Here is a 14,992-nt window from a genome sequence, read left to right as displayed (position 1 = left end):
CTGCCAGGGGGGTGGGGGGTGAACTGCACAAGCAGTGGAACAGGTCTGCAGGTGTCACTCTCCCTCTTTTTTAGTTTTTATTTACTGGACAGAGACAGAGAGGAATTGAGAGGGGAGAGAGTCACCTGCAGTCCTGCTTCACCAATCAAGAAGCTTCCCCCTGCAGGTGGGGACCAGGGACTTGAACCTGGGTCTTTGCACACTGTGATGTGAGCACTTAGCCAGGTGTGCTTCTTCTTCTTCTAGCGTTTGCCCTTCTTCCGTAGCCAGTCAACAGCGTCAGGTTGAGCCTGATGTCAAGTTTCGAGACCTCCTTTGAATCTGGAGAGGTGGCAGTCGTTGACTATGTGGGTCACAGTCTGTCTGGAGCCGCAGGGGCAGTTCGGGTCATCTCTGGCTCCCCAGCGATGGAACATAGTGGCGCACCGGCCATGGCCTATTCGATAGCGATTAAGGAGGGCCCAATCATAACGAGCTAGGTCAAAGCCAGGTTGACGCTTGCAGGGGTCTGTGATGAGATGTTTGTTCTTTACCTCAGCTGACTGCCAATTCTGTTTCCAAGAGTCTGGAACAGAGAAGTTCAGTGCTAACACCTGGCCTCTCTCCATCTCTATCTCCACCCCCTCTCAACTTCTCTCTGTCCTATCAAGTACAATGGTGGGGGAGCAAAAGGAAAAAATGGCCATCAGGAGTGGTGGATTCATAATGCCAGCACCTAGACCCAGCAAAAACCCTGGTGGCAACAAAAAAATAAATAACAATTAAAATAAAAATTGTGGATGGGACGCCTGACCCACTCCATGAGACAGGAACAGCTCTGCCTGGGTTGGACCGCCCTTCTGTGCCAGGCTCAGAGTAGAAAGGATAATGAGGGCAAGAACGGGGTCTGGCTGTACCCCAGGCCCTGGCCCAGACTTACTGCAGTTTGGGTGACCCACCTTTCCCCTGGGGCATCTCCCGTTCCTTGCAGAAACCGCTTTTTTGGCCTACGGGCTAGCTTTTGTGTGGGGCGTCTGGTTCCCTCTGCAAGCTGGGAAGAAGCTGGTGCCACCCCACCGCTTCCTCCTGTCCATCCTCGCCTGTCTGTGCTTGCTCATCTCCCGGAAGCTGATGCCACTGAGGACCAACTCCGGGGGGACCCTGTGACACAGCACGGACCTGGATGACAGGAAGAACTCTGCTTACATCTGGGCTGGAGTCTCCCCAGCAGGAGAGCTAGGAGCCAACTTTCATTTTCGTTTCAAACATTTTTCATTACAGGAAAAAAAATAGGAAGAGGTGGGGACACAACTTCGGTGGTGGATGTGGTATGGAGTTTCACAATGTAATCTTACAGTCTTGTAACCTACTATTAATTATGAATAAAAGTAATAATAAAAAGGGGCCTGTGGTGGTGCACCTGGTTGACCACACATGTTACAAAGTGCAAGGACCCAGGTTCAAGCCCCTGGTCCCCACCTGCAGGGGGAAAACTTCACAAGTGGTCAAACAAGGGAGCAGATGTCTTTGTCTCTCTTCCTGTCTATATCCCCCTTCCTCTCAATTTTTGGCTGCTTCTATTAAATAAGTGAAGATAATTAAAATTTAAAAAGAAGGGAGTCGGGCGGTAGCACAGTGCGGGTTAAGCGCAGGTGGTGCAAAGCGCAAAAACCGGCATAAGGATCCCAGTTCGAGCCCCAGGCTCCCCACCTGCAGGGGAGTCGCTTCACAGGCGGTGAAGCAGGTCTGCAGGTGTCTGTCTTTCTCTTCCCCTCTCAGTCTTCCCCTCCTCTCTCCATTTCTCTCTGTCCTATCCAACAACAACGACATCAACAACAACAACAATAATTACAACAATAAAACAAGGGCAACAAAAGGGAATTTAAAAAACTCTAAAAAAGTTAAAAAAAGAAGAAAAATAATTAAAAGGTGTGGGTGGACAAGATAGTATGAGTAGACCAGCAAGACTCTCCCTTCGCTTTCTATTTATGTCTTCTGTGAGATAATTCCAAATTCCTTGTCTAAGAAAATAGTTTAATTTCATAAGCCATTACAAGCCACACAGTGATTTTTTAAAAATAAGAAATAACTTATTCTGGGTGAAGAGAGATAGCATCATGGTTCTTCAAAAGACTCTCCTGTCTGAGGCTCTAAGGTCCCAGGTTCAATCCCCAGCACCACCAGCAGCCAGAGCTGGCATCTATGTCTGTCTCTCTCTTTTTCATTTTATCTCTCATTAATTAAAATAAGAAAATAGGGGCTGATTGCACAGTGGTCTCTGCAAACTGACTCTCCTGCCTGAGGCTCTGAGATCCTGGGTTCAATCCCCAGCTCCACCAGAGTTCAGCAGGGCTCCGGGGGAAAAATAATTTTTTAATTTTCTTTATTTACTAGAGACAGCCAAAAGTCGAGAGGAAAGGGGAGACAGAGAGGGAAAGAAACAAGAGAGACACCTGCAGCACGACTTCACCATTTGCAAAGCTTTCCCCCTGCAGGTGGAGGCCGGGGACTCGAACCCAGGTTCTTGAGCATTGCAACATGTGCGCTCAACAGGTGAACCAACACTCAGCCCCCAAACTTTTTTTTTTTCTTTTGTGAGTTTTCCTTAAGGCCCCCGGGGCCGGGTGCCCCACCCCAGAACCCTCCACACCCTCCTCAACACACACAGACCAGAACCTCGACAGGCCGAACCCACCCCCAGCCTCGACCACCCAGCACTTAGAGCCGCGGGCGGATGTGGCCGCGGGGACTTCTGGGAATTGTAGTCCGCGGCCTGGATGCGCCCGTCCGCTCAGCAGTGCGCACGCGCGCGGCCACTGTCCGCCGGAACCCGGCCAGCATGGAAGATGAGTGTCCCAGGGGAACGCCACGCCGCTTCAGCCGCGCTAGGAGCGGGTTCTGGGCATGCGCGGCCATGCAGTTACGTGGGCTCGACCACAATCCCCTCTTACGGACCCCGATCGCCCGCGTTAGTGGTGCGCGGTGGGAGCCGTGGGAGCGCAGAGTGAGCGCATGCGCCACGTCGGGCTTCGCTGGAGGGCGGGGCCTGGAGGTGGGAAAGCCTTGGGGGCGGGACCTCGGTGACGTGTGAGGTGAGGGGCAGAGTCCCGGCGAGGAGCGCGCAGGCGCGGGACTGGGAGCCTACGCAGCTGTCAGCCGCTGCAGCGGAGGACCTGGGGACCTGCATGAGTGTCTGGGGTGCTGGGGTGAGGACGCGGAAGGTGTGCATACTAGGGGGCGGTGATGCTGGGGTCCTGAGGGTGAGCATTCTGATGGGGGCACTGGGGTGGGTGTTCTGGGGGAACCTGAGGATGAGCATTCTGATGGGGGCACTGGGGTGGGTGTTCTGGGCAGGAACCTGAGGATGAACATTCTGATGGGGTTGGGCACTGGGGTGGGTGTTCTGGGGGAACCTGAGAGTGAGCATTCTGATGGGGCACTGGGGTGGGTGTTCTGGGGGAACCTGAGGATGAGCATTCTGATGGGGTTGGGCACTGGGGTGGATGTTCTGGGGGAACCTGAGGATGAGCATTCTGATGGGGTTGGGCACTGGGGTGGATGTTCTGGGGGAACCTGAGGATGAGCATTCTGATGGGGTTGGGCACTGGGGTGGGTGTTCTGGGGGAACCTGAGGATGAGCATTCTGATGGGTGAACTGGGGTGGGTGTTCTGGGGATGAGGGTCCTGGGGTGAGGGTCTGGGGGGGTGTAGGGGGTTGAGGTTATGGGGGGACAAGGATTCTAGGGGGGTGGGAGGTCTGGGGGCTACGAGTGCTGGTGGGAGGGGCTTGGGCATGCGGATGCTGAGGTGCCAGGATGTGGGGGGCGTGCCCTAGGCCGGGTGCTGCCCAGCTGTGTGGGGGCTGGTGGTCAGGGGTCCTCATCCAGGACAACCTGGGAGCCGATTCCTGTGGGGCTGGCTCCTGTGACTCCGATGGGGCTCTGTCTGTGAGGGGAGGGGGCTGTCGCCTGTGGGTGTGTGCAGCCTATAGTCCCGTGACCACAAAGGCAGCATGACCCCTCGCCTGGCAGTGGGTGTGAGTGTGGCACTGAGGCTCCATTAGCTGGTGCTCATTGGAGTGCGTGACCCCAGTGTGATCCTTTCTCCCCACAGGTGACCATGGTTGGCATCTCCCTGTGACTGGTGGTCGGTCTCCCTGAAGGACTGAGGTGAGCAGGAGGGTGACACCACCTGGTGATGGTGGGTATACGGGGTGGCAGGAGGGAAGCCAGCAGCGCAGTCCTGAGCCTATAAGCAGTGGGCGTGTCTGGTGCCCCAGGCCTTTGCCCAGTGGATAGCACTCGGGACTAAGGGGCGGCTGCTTCTGACCACACTTGGGCTTCTCTACTCCTGCCTCCTCCCCTTGAACTAAACCTCGAGCCCTGATTCTTCATTGCTGTGTATTTGAAGGCCTGTCAAGGCCTGGCTTGGCCTCCAGGGACCCCAGATGCCTACATCCATCACTCATGATTTGTGTGATGTTGGGCTAAGTCCATATACATCCTGTGTGTGAAATGGGGGTTACAAAACCAGCATCCACAGGGGGACAGGTGGTGGTGCACATATCACTGCGTGCAAGGATCCAGGTTCGAGCCCCCATTCGACACCTGCAGGGGAAACGCTTCACAAGTGCTGAGGCAGGTCTACAGGTATCTGGCTTTCTCTCTCCCACCCTTTCTCCCCTTCCCCTCTCAATTCTCTATGTCTTATCGAGTAAATGGAAAATAATAATAATAATGGTCACCAGGAGCAGTGGATTTGGAGTGCAGGCACCAAACCCCAGTAATAACCGTGGAGGTAAAACAAAACAAACAAACCCAGCATCAACTCCAGTATCTAACATCAGCAAGCAAGCATGGACACAAGGCCTCTTGTGTCTGTTTACGGACACAAGCAGTATTAGGGTGAGTATTTTTATAGCGAACATCATAACACGAAGGCCTAGCACCTACAGAATAAATGCACAGGATGAAGAGGGAACAGAAGGTGTGTACGAGTTTTGATGATGAGTGTGGTGTGGAGTTTCCTGTAATCCTACAATCTTGTAAACCACAATTAATCACAAATTATAAAGTGGCTTGAAACAAGAAATCAAAAAAAAAAAAAAAAGAATGGCGGCAGGGCCCAGGACTTGTGTGGGCTGTGAGGTCTGAGACTGATCCCTGATATCTCACAGGCTGGAGTGATGCTGTAGTTCTTTTTACTGTTTTTAAAATATTTATTTATTTTCCCTTTTGTTGCCCTTGTTGTTTCATTGTTGTAGTTATTATTGTTGTTCTTGATGTCATCGTTGTTGGATAGGACCGAGAGAAATGGAGAGGGGAGGAGAAGACAGAGAGGCGGAGAGAAAGACAGACACCTGCACCTGCTTCACCGCCTGTGAAGTGACTCCCCTGAAGGTGGGGAGCCGGGGGCTCGAACCGGGATCCTTACACTTTGTGCCACCTGCGCTTAACCCGCTGCGCTACCGCCTGACTCCCAGTTCTTTTTGTTTTTAAGCAGGTGTTAATACACAATCACACCTACTCTTCCTGTGTATTTATTTCTTTATTTCTTTATTTAATAGAAACAGAGAGACATTGAGAGGGAAAGGAGAGGTAGGGAGAGGGAGGTGGAGACCAGGGGCTTGAACCTGAGTATGTGCACTGTAATGTGTGACTGTGTGCACTGAGCCAGGTATGCTACCACCTGGCCCCGAGATACTATGGTTCTCTCTCATCAGTAAAGAAATGAAGCTTGGGGCGGGGGGGGGGGAGAGAGGGAGAGAGAGAGAAAGGAAGGGAGAGAGAGAGGGAGAATGGACTACTAGAGCTGGGTGGGGAGAGAGGGAGGGAGAGAGAAAGGAAGGGAGAGAGAGGGAGAATGGACTACTAGAGCTGGGTGGGGGAGAGAGGGAGGGAGAGAGAGAGGAAGGGAGAGAGAGAGGGAGAATGGACTACTAGAGCTGGGTGGGGAGAGAGGGAGGGAGAGAGAAAGGAAGGGAGAGAGAGGGAGAATGGACTACTAGAGCTGGGTGGGGGAGAGAGGGAGAGAGAGGAAGGAAGGGAGAGAGAGAGGGAGAATGGACTACTAGAGCTAGGTGGGGGAGAGAGGGAGAGAGAGGAAGGAAGGGAGAGAGAGAGGGAGAATGGACTACTAGAGCTGGGTGGGGGAGAGAGAGAGGGAGAGAGAAAGGAAGGGAGAGAGAGAGGGAGAATGGACTACTAGAGCTGGGTGGGGGAGAGAGGGAGGGAGAGAGGAAGGAAGGGAGAGAGAGAGGGAGAATGGACTACTAGAGCTGGGTGGGGGAGAGAGGGAGGGAGAGAGAAAGGAAGGGAGAGAGAGAGGGAGAATGGACTACTAGAGCTGGGTGGGGGAGAGAGGGAGGGAGAGAGAAAGGAAGAGAGAGAGAGAGGGAGAATGGACTACTAGAGCTGGGTGGGGGAGAGAGAGAGGGAGAGAGAAAGGAAGGGAGAGAGAGAGGGAGAATGGACTACTAGAGCTGGGTGGGGGAGAGAGGGAGGGAGAGAGAAAGGAAGGGAGAGAGAGAGGGAGAATGGACTACTAGAGCTGGGTGGGGGAGAGAGGGAGGGAGAGAGAGAGGAAGGGAGAGAGAGAGGGAGAATGGACTACTAGAGCTGGGTGGGGGAGAGAGGGAGGGAGAGAGAGAGGAAGGGAGAGAGAGAGGGAGAATGGACTACTAGAGCTGGGTGGGGGAGAGAGGGAGAGAGAGAGAGGAAGGGAGAGAGAGGGAGAATGGACTACTAGAGCTGGGTGGGGGAGAGAGGGAGGGAGAGAGAAAGGAAGGGAGAGAGAGAGGGAGAATGGACTACTAGAGCTGGGTGGGGGAGAGAGGGAGGGAGAGAGAAAGGAAGGGAGAGAGAGAGGGAGAATGGACTACTAGAGCTGGGTGGGGGAGAGAGGGAGGGAGAGAGGAAGGAAGGGAGAGAGAGAGGGAGAATGGACTACTAGAGCTGGGTGGGGGAGAGAGGGAGAGAGAGAGAGGAAGGGAGAGAGAGGGAGAATGGACTACTAGAGCTGGGTGGGGGAGAGAGAGGGAGAGAGGAAGGGAGAGAGAGAGGGAGAATGGACTACTAGAGCTGCGTGGGGGAGAGAGAGAGAGAGGGAGAGAGAGAAAGGAAGGGAGAGAGGGAGAATGGACTACTAGAGCTGGGTGGGGGAGAGAGAGGGAGAGAGGAAGGAAGGGAGAGAGAGGGAGAATGGACTACTAGAGCTGGGTGGGGGAGAGAGGGAGGGAGAGAGAAAGGAAGGGAGAGAGAGAGGGAGAATGGACTACTAGAGCTGGGTGGGGGAGAGAGGGAGGGAGAGAGAAAGGAAGGGAGAGAGAGAGGGAGAATGGACTACTAGAGCTGGGTGGGGGAGAGAGGGAGGGAGAGAGAGAGGAAGGGAGAGAGAGAGGGAGAATGGACTACTAGAGCTGGGTGGGGGAGAGAGGGAGGGAGAGAGAGAGGAAGGGAGAGAGAGAGGGAGAATGGACTACTAGAGCTGGGTGGGGGAGAGAGGGAGAGAGAGAGAGGAAGGGAGAGAGAGGGAGAATGGACTACTAGAGCTGGGTGGGGGAGAGAGGGAGGGAGAGAGAAAGGAAGGGAGAGAGAGAGGGAGAATGGACTACTAGAGCTGGGTGGGGGAGAGAGGGAGGGAGAGAGAAAGGAAGGGAGAGAGAGAGGGAGAATGGACTACTAGAGCTGGGTGGGGGAGAGAGGGAGGGAGAGAGGAAGGAAGGGAGAGAGAGAGGGAGAATGGACTACTAGAGCTGGGTGGGGGAGAGAGGGAGAGAGAGAGAGGAAGGGAGAGAGAGGGAGAATGGACTACTAGAGCTGGGTGGGGGAGAGAGAGGGAGAGAGGAAGGGAGAGAGAGAGGGAGAATGGACTACTAGAGCTGGGTGGGGGAGAGAGAGAGAGGGAGAGAGAGAAAGGAAGGGAGAGAGGGAGAATGGACTACTAGAGCTGGGTGGGGGAGAGAGAGGGAGAGAGGAAGGAAGGGAGAGAGAGGGAGAATGGACTACTAGAGCTGGGTGGGGGAGAGAGGGAGGGAGAGAGAAAGGAAGGGAGAGAGAGAGGGAGAATGGACTACTAGAGCTGGGTGGGGGAGAGAGGGAGGGAGAGAGAAAGGAAGGGAGAGAGAGAGGGAGAATGGACTACTAGAGCTGGGTGGGGGAGAGAGGGTGAGAGAGAGAGGAAGGGAGAGAGAGAGGGAGAATGGACTACTAGAGCTGGGTGGGGGAGAGAGGGAGAGAGAGAGAGGAAGGGAGAGAGAGAGGGAGAATGGACTACTAGAGCTGGGTGGGGGAGAGAGGGAGGGAGAGAGAGAGGAAGGGAGAGAGAGAGGGAGAATGGACTACTAGAGCTGGGTGGGGGAGAGAGGGAGAGAGGGAGAGAGAAAGGAAGGGAGAGAGAGAGGGAGAATGGACTACTAGAGCTGGGTGGGGGAGAGAGGGAGAGAGAAAGGAAGGGAGAGAGAGAGGGAGAATGGACTACTAGAGCTGGGTGGGGAGAGAGGGAGAGAGAGAGAGAGAGAGAGGAAGGGAGAGAGAGAGGGAGAATGGACTACTAGAGCTGGGTGGGGGAGAGAGGGAGGGAGAGAGAGAAAGGAAGGGAGAGAGAGAGGGAGAATGGACTACTAGAGCTGGGTGGGGGAGAGAGGGAGAGAGGAAGGAAGGGAGAGAGAGAGGGAGAATGGACTACTAGAGCTGGGTGGGGAGAGAGGGAGAGAGAGAGAGAGAGAGAGGAAGGGAGAGAGAGAGGGAGAATGGACTACTAGAGCTGGGTGGGGGAGAGAGGGAGAGAGAAATGAAGGGAGAGAGAGGGAGAATGGACTACTAGAGCTGGGTGGGGAGAGAGGGAGGGAGAGAGGAAGGAAGGGAGAGAGAGAGGGAGAATGGACTACTAGAGCTGGGTGGGGGAGAGAGGGAGAGAGGGAGAGAGAAAGGAAGGTAGAGAGAGAGGGAGAATGGACTACTAGAGCTGGGTGGGGAGAGAGAGGGAGGGAGAGAAAAAGGAAGGGAGAGAGAGAGGGAGAATGAACTACTAGAGTTGGGTGGGGAGAGAGGCAGGGAGAGAGAGAGGAAGGGAGAGAGAGAGGGAGAATGGACTACTAGAGCTGGGTGGGGGAGAGAGGGAGGGAGAGAGAAAGGAAGGGAGAGAGAGGGAGAATGGACTACTAGAGCTGGGTGGGGAGAGAGGGAGGGAGAGAGGAAGGAAGGGAGAGAGAGAGGGAGAATGGACTACTAGAGCTGGGTGGGGGAGAGAGGGAGGGAGAGAGGAAGGAAGGGAGAGAGAGAGGGAGAATGGACTACTAGAGCTGGGTGGGGGAGAGAGGGAGGGAGAGAGGAAGGAAGGGAGAGAGAGGGAGAATGGACTACTAGAGCTGGGTGGGGGAGAGAGGGAGAGAGAGGAAGGGAGAGAGAGAGGGAGAATGGACTACTAGAGCTGGGTGGGGGAGAGAGGAAGGAAGGGAGAGAGAGAGGGAGAATGGACTACTAGAGCTGGGTGGGGGAGAGAGGGAGGGAGAGAGGAAGGGAGAGAGAGAGGGAGAATAGACTACTAGAGCTGGGTGGGGGAGAGAGGGAGAGAGAGGAAGGGAGAGAGAGAGGGAGAATGGACTACTAGAGCTGGGTGGGGGAGAGAGGGAGGGAGAGAGAGGAAGGGAGAGAGAGAGGGAGAATGGACTACTAGAGCTGGGTGGGGGAGAGAGGGAGAGAGAAAGGAAGGGAGAGAGAGAGGGAGAATGGACTACTAGAGCTGGGTGGGGGAGAGAGGGAGGGAGAGTGGAAGGAAGGGAGAGAGAGGGGGAGAATGGAGTACTAGAGCTGGGTGGGGGAGAGAGGGAGGGAGAGAGAAAGGAAGGGAGAGAGAGAGGGAGAATGGACTACTAGAGCTGGGTGGGGGAGAGAGGGAGGGAGAGAGAGAGGAAGGGAGAGAGAGAGGGAGAATGGACTACTAGAGCTGGGTGGGGGAGAGAGGGAGGGAGAGAGAGGAAGGGAGAGAGAGGGAGAATGGACTACTAGAGCTGGGTGGGGGAGAGAGGGAGAGAGAGAGAGAGGAAGGGAGAGAGAGAGGGAGAATGGACTACTAGAGCTGGGTGGGGAGAGAGGGAGGGAGAGAGAAAGGAAGGAGAGAGAGAGGGAGAATGGACTACTAGAGCTGGTTGGGGGAGAGAGGGAGAGAGAGAGAGAGGAAGGGAGAGAGAGAGGGAGAATGGACTACTAGAGCTGGGTGCGGAGAGAGGGAGGGAGAGAGAAAGGAAAGGGAGAGAGAGAGGGAGAATGGACTACTAGAGCTGGGTGGGGGAGAGAGGGAGGGAGAGAGAAAGGAAGGGAGAGAGAGAGGGAGAATGGACTACTAGAGCTGGGTGGGGGAGAGAGGGAGAGAGAAAGGAAGGGAGAGAGAGAGGGAGAATGGACTACTAGAGCTGGGTGGGGGAGAGAGGGAGGGAGAGAGAGAAAGGGAGGGAGAATGGACTACTAGAGCTGGGTGGGGGAGAGAGGGAGAGAGAGAGAGAGGAAGGGAGAGAGAGAGGGAGAATGGACTACTAGAGCTGGGTGGGGGAGAGAGGGAGAGAGAGAGAGAGGAAGGGAGAGAGAGAGGGAGAATGGACTACTAGAGCTGGGTGGGGGAGAGAGGGAGAGAGAGAGAGAGAGGAAGGGAGAGAGAGAGGGAGAATGGACTACTAGAGCTGGGTGGGGGAGAGAGGGAGAGAGAGAGAGAGGAAGGGAGAGAGAGAGGGAGAATGGACTACTAGAGCAGGGTGGGGGAGAGAGGGGGAGAGAGAGAGAGAGGAAGGGAGAGAGAGAGGAGAATGGACTACTAGAGCTGGGTGGGGAGAGAGGGAGGGAGAGAGAAAGGAGGGAGAGAGAGAGGGAGAATGGACTACTAGAGCTGGGTGGGGGAGAGAGGGAGGGAGAGAGGAAGGAAGGGAGAGAGAGGGAGAATGGACTACTAGAGCTGGGTGGGGAGAGAGGGAGGGAGAGAGGAAGGAAGGGAGAGAGAGAGGGAGAATGGACTACTAGAGCTGGGTGGGGGAGAGAGGGAGGGAGAGAGAAAGGAAGGGAGAGAGAGAGGGAGAATGGACTACTAGAGCTGGGTGGGGGAGAGAGGGAGAGAGAGAGAGAGAGGAAGGGAGAGAGAGAGGGAGAATGGACTACTAGAGCTGGGTGGGGGAGAGAGGGAGAGAGAGAGAGAGGAAGGGAGAGAGAGAGGGAGAATGGACTACTAGAGCTGGGTGGGGGAGAGAGGGAGGGAGAGAGAATGGAAGGGAGAGAGAGAGGGAGAATGGACTACTAGAGCTGGGTGGGGGAGAGAGGGAGAGAGAGAGAAAGGAAGGGAGAGAGAGAGGGAGAATGGACTACTAGAGCTGGGTGGGGGAGAGAGGGAGGGAGAGAGAAAGGAAGGGAGAGAGAGAGGGAGAATGGACTACTAGAGCTGGGTGGGGGAGAGAGGGAGAGAGAGAGAGAGAGGAAGGGAGAGAGAGAGGGAGAATGGACTACTAGAGCTGGGTGGGGGAGAGGGGGAGAGAGAAAGGAAGGGAGAGAGAGAGGGAGAATGGACTACTAGAGCTGGGTGGGGGAGAGAGGGAGAGAGAGAGAGAGAGAGGAAGGGAGAGAGAGAGGGAGAATGGACTACTAGAGCTGGGTGGGGGAGAGAGGGAGAGAGAAAGGAAGGGAGAGAGAGAGGGAGAATGGACTACTAGAGCTGGGTGGGGGAGAGAGGGAGGGAGAAAGGAAGGGAGAGAGAGAGGGAGAATGGACTACTAGAGCTGGGTGGGGGATAGAGGGAGAGAGAAAGGAAGGGAGAGAGAGAGGGAGAATGGACTACTAGAGCTGGGTGGGGGAGAGAGGGAGGGAGAGAGAAAGGAAGGGAGAGAGAGGGAGAATGGACTACTAGAGCTGTGTGGGGAGAGAGGGAGGGAGAGAGGAAGGAAGGGAGAGAGAGAGGGAGAATGGACTACTAGAGCTGGGTGGGGGAGAGAGGGAGGGAGAGAGAAAGGAAGGGAGAGAGAGAGGGAGAATGGACTACTAGAGCTGGGTGGGGGAGAGAGGGAGAGAGAGAGAAAGGAAGGGAGAGAGAGAGGGAGAATGGACTACTAGAGCTGGGTGGGGGAGAGAGGGAGGGAGAGAGAGAGGAAGGGAGAGAGAGGGAGAATGGACTACTAGAGCTGGGTGGGGGAGAGAGGGAGAGAGAGGAAGGGAGAGAGAGAGGGAGAATGGACTACTAGAGCTGGGTGGGGGAGAGAGGGAGGGAGAGAGGAAGGGAGAGAGAGAGGGAGAATAGACTACTAGAGCTGGGTGGGGGAGAGAGGGAGAGAGAGGAAGGGAGAGAGAGAGGGAGAATGGACTACTAGAGCTGGGTGGGGGAGAGAGGGAGGGAGAGAGAGGAAGGGAGAGAGAGAGGGAGAATGGACTACTAGAGCTGGGTGGGGGAGAGAGGGAGAGAGAAAGGAAGGGAGAGAGAGAGGGAGAATGGACTACTAGAGCTGGGTGGGGGAGAGAGGGAGGGAGAGTGGAAGGAAGGGAGAGAGAGGGGGAGAATGGAGTACTAGAGCTGGGTGGGGGAGAGAGGGAGGGAGAGAGAAAGGAAGGGAGAGAGAGAGGGAGAATGGACTACTAGAGCTGGGTGGGGGAGAGAGGGAGGGAGAGAGAAAGGAAGGGAGAGAGAGAGGGAGAATGGACTACTAGAGCTGGGTGGGGGAGAGAGGGAGGGAGAGAGAAAGGAAGGGAGAGAGAGAGGGAGAATGGACTACTAGAGCTGGGTGGGGGAGAGAGGGAGGGAGAGAGAGAAAGGAAGGGAGAGAGAGAGGGAGAATGGACTACTAGAGCTGGGTGGGGGAGAGAGGGAGAGAGAGAGAGAGGAAGGGAGAGAGAGAGGGAGAATGGACTACTAGAGCTGGGTGGGGGAGAGAGGGAGAGAGAGAGAGAGGAAGGGAGAGAGAGAGGGAGAATGGACTACTAGAGCTGGGTGGGGGAGAGAGGGAGAGAGAGAGAGAGAGGAAGGGAGAGAGAGAGGGAGAATGGACTACTAGAGCTGGGTGGGGGAGAGAGGGAGAGAGAGAGAGAGGAAGGGAGAGAGAGAGGGAGAATGGACTACTAGAGCTGGGTGGGGGAGAGAGGGAGAGAGAGAGAGAGGAAGGGAGAGAGAGAGGGAGAATGGACTACTAGAGCTGGGTGGGGAGAGAGGGAGGGAGAGAGAAAGGAAGGGAGAGAGAGAGGGAGAATGGACTACTAGAGCTGGGTGGGGGAGAGAGGGAGGGAGAGAGGAAGGAAGGGAGAGAGAGGGAGAATGGACTACTAGAGCTGGGTGGGGAGAGAGGGAGGGAGAGAGGAAGGAAGGGAGAGAGAGAGGGAGAATGGACTACTAGAGCTGGGTGGGGGAGAGAGGGAGGGAGAGAGAAAGGAAGGGAGAGAGAGAGGGAGAATGGACTACTAGAGCTGGGTGGGGGAGAGAGGGAGAGAGAGAGAGAGAGGAAGGGAGAGAGAGAGGGAGAATGGACTACTAGAGCTGGGTGGGGGAGAGAGGGAGAGAGAGAGAGAGGAAGGGAGAGAGAGAGGGAGAATGGACTACTAGAGCTGGGTGGGGGAGAGAGGGAGGGAGAGAGAAAGGAAGGGAGAGAGAGAGGGAGAATGGACTACTAGAGCTGGGTGGGGGAGAGAGGGAGAGAGAGAGAAAGGAAGGGAGAGAGAGAGGGAGAATGGACTACTAGAGCTGGGTGGGGGAGAGAGGGAGGGAGAGAGAAAGGAAGGGAGAGAGAGAGGGAGAATGGACTACTAGAGCTGGGTGGGGGAGAGAGGGAGAGAGAGAGAGAGAGGAAGGGAGAGAGAGAGGGAGAATGGACTACTAGAGCTGGGTGAGGGAGAGAGGGAGAGAGAAAGGAAGGGAGAGAGAGAGGGAGAATGGACTACTAGAGCTGGGTGGGGGAGAGAGGGAGAGAGAGAGAGAGAGAGGAAGGGAGAGAGAGAGGGAGAATGGACTACTAGAGCTGGGTGGGGGAGAGAGGGAGAGAGAAAGGAAGGGAGAGAGAGAGGGAGAATGGACTACTAGAGCTGGGTGGGGGAGAGAGGGAGGGAGAAAGGAAGGGAGAGAGAGAGGGAGAATGGACTACTAGAGCTGGGTGGGGGATAGAGGGAGAGAGAAAGGAAGGGAGAGAGAGAGGGAGAATGGACTACTAGAGCTGGGTGGGGGAGAGAGGGAGGGAGAGAGAAAGGAAGGGAGAGAGAGGGAGAATGGACTACTAGAGCTGTGTGGGGAGAGAGGGAGGGAGAGAGGAAGGAAGGGAGAGAGAGAGGGAGAATGGACTACTAGAGCTGGGTGGGGGAGAGAGGGAGGGAGAGAGAAAGGAAGGGAGAGAGAGAGGGAGAATGGACTACTAGAGCTGGGTGGGGGAGAGAGGGAGAGAGAGAGAGAGGAAGGGAGAGAGAGAGGGAGAATGGACTACTAGAGCTGGGTGGGGGAGAGAGGGAGGGAGAGAGAGAGGAAGGGAGAGAGAGGGAGAATGGACTACTAGAGCTGGGTGGGGGAGAGAGGGATTGAGAGAGGAAGGGAGAGAGAGAGGGAGAATGAACTACTAGAGCTGGGCGGGGGAGAGAGGGAGGGAGAGAGAAAGGAAGGGAGAGAGAGAGGGAGAATGGACTACTAGAGCTGGGTGGGGAGAGAGGGAGAGAGAAAGGAAGGGAGAGAGAGAGGGAGAATGGACTACTAGAGCTGGGTGGGGGAGAGAGGGAGGGAGAAAGGAAGGGAGAGAGAGAGGGAGAATGGACTACTAGAGCTGGGTGGGGGATAGAGGGAGAGAGAAAGGAAGGGAGAGAGAGAGGGAGAATGGACTACTAGAGCTGGGTGGGGGAGAGAGGGAGGGAGAGAGAAAGGAAGGGAGAGAGAGGGAGAATGGACTACTAGAGCTGTGTGGGGAGAGAGGGAGGGAGAGAGGAAGGAAGGGAGAGAGAGAGGGAGAATGGACTACTAGAGCTGGGTGGGGGAGAGAGGGAGGGAGAGAGAAAGGAAGGGAGAGAGAGAGGGAGAATGG

General features: G+C 55.7%; 1 protein-coding gene across 4 annotated transcripts in view; it reads left to right on the top strand.

Moving 5' to 3' along the window:
- Positions 1–2,692: 2,692 nt before the first annotated feature.
- The window catches only part of ZNF667 (zinc finger protein 667), a 38,466-nt gene continuing 26,166 nt past the window's right edge, over positions 2,693–14,992 (top strand). Inside the window, exons 1-2 of one of the 4 annotated variants that reach the window (XM_060176113.1) lie at positions 2,693–2,947; positions 4,093–4,148. The gene's annotated coding sequence lies outside the window, so the exon portion shown is untranslated. Of the gene's footprint in view, positions 2,955–2,983; positions 3,240–4,092; positions 4,149–14,992 lie in introns of those variants that run through there. The other 3 variants (XM_060176102.1, XM_007534290.3, XM_060176108.1) reach the window with 3 other exon arrangements.

Source organism: Erinaceus europaeus, chromosome 2 (genome assembly GCF_950295315.1).
Source record: "Erinaceus europaeus chromosome 2, mEriEur2.1, whole genome shotgun sequence".
Lineage (NCBI taxonomy): Eukaryota > Metazoa > Chordata > Mammalia > Eulipotyphla > Erinaceidae > Erinaceus > Erinaceus europaeus.
Note: the sequence above shows the minus strand (reverse complement) of the source record. Positions and strands in the feature narration are given on the sequence as shown.